Source organism: Capsicum annuum, chromosome 7 (genome assembly GCF_002878395.1).
Source record: "Capsicum annuum cultivar UCD-10X-F1 chromosome 7, UCD10Xv1.1, whole genome shotgun sequence".
Taxonomy (NCBI): Eukaryota; Viridiplantae; Streptophyta; class Magnoliopsida; order Solanales; family Solanaceae; genus Capsicum; species Capsicum annuum.
In genome coordinates, this window is record NC_061117.1 from 119,414,163 (window position 1) to 119,415,310 (window position 1,148).

The following is a 1,148-nucleotide window of genomic DNA, read 5'->3' on the forward strand; positions in this document are numbered from 1 at the left end:
TGTATTAAGCTGAAACGGGGGGAGGGGGGATGAACCTGAACTCCATACAACGCGACTTCAAGTGTAATCAGTGGTGAAATCACCCAACAACCAGAGGTAAACTTATAGACGCCTCTGAAATTATGAGGATAATTAAGACTGGTAATAGTTTACTAGGAATATGAAGAAAACAGAGTCTATGTCTAGACTGATCTTTAGATATTCTATCATAATAAAACTTAGTTTTGCGTGCATTCCACCTTGTAGAAATGGACTTTTACTTAAGTTTATAGAAAACGTCAACTTCATAAAGATAAGTAATAGATTCAATTATAAGTTTAACATTAAACCGAATATTTTAAGGTTGAACCTTATGCATACGAGCAAAAAGCCAAGAGTAAAGGAAATATTTTAGCTTGAATTATTTCATGCATGCATCGGCTCATAATGCATGTATTTAGGTAATAGGAAGTAAGTCTCTCTCATATATATATATATATATATATATATATCACATAAAATTGTTTGTGAGAGAGAAAATTTCATTTATAGACTTAACTCTAAACATGGATGCTCTTTACTCAACTGTTCACTATTGGCTTGTTTGCTGACCACACAAACATTAGCAAATTTGAATAGAAACAAGGCCAAACTTTTGGTTCCTCCCTGCTTTTCCTTACACTCAATCTCTATCTACTTGTCCTTCATTATATTGTCTTTTCGCTTCTCTTCACTCCTCCCTACTCTTTCTTCCACTACCCTTCATCATATCACTGCGCTGTACAACCTCATCCAATGCCTTCTCTATCTCTCATCATGGTCGTTGGCTGCAGCCTCTCCGTCCTCCACCAAATGCCCCATCATGGCTGAAAATGGATTGTCTGCGTCCCTATGAATCATACTCTTCCATGTGGACCCGTGTTCTTTTGGGTCCAATTCTATTTCCTGTCCAAGATTCTTGAATTCATAGACACCTTTTTGATCATCCTTAGTAGATCACGATCACGAAGGCTCTCATTCCTCCATGTGTACCAACACACGACAGTGCCTCTTTTTTTTTTATCTTGCGATCTACACTTTACAATCGATGCTCCATATTGCTGTTATCATCCATGCTTCGCTTTATGTTCTAATGTATGCCTATTATTTCCTCTGTGCTATAGGGAAAA

The 1,148-nt window shown here is 37.1% G+C and overlaps 1 pseudogene; it reads left to right on the forward strand.

Annotated features, from left to right (window-relative positions):
* Positions 1-545: 545 nt before the first annotated feature.
* On the forward strand, positions 546-1,030 carry LOC107877102 (annotated as a pseudogene).
* Positions 1,031-1,148: the final 118 nt, after the last annotated feature.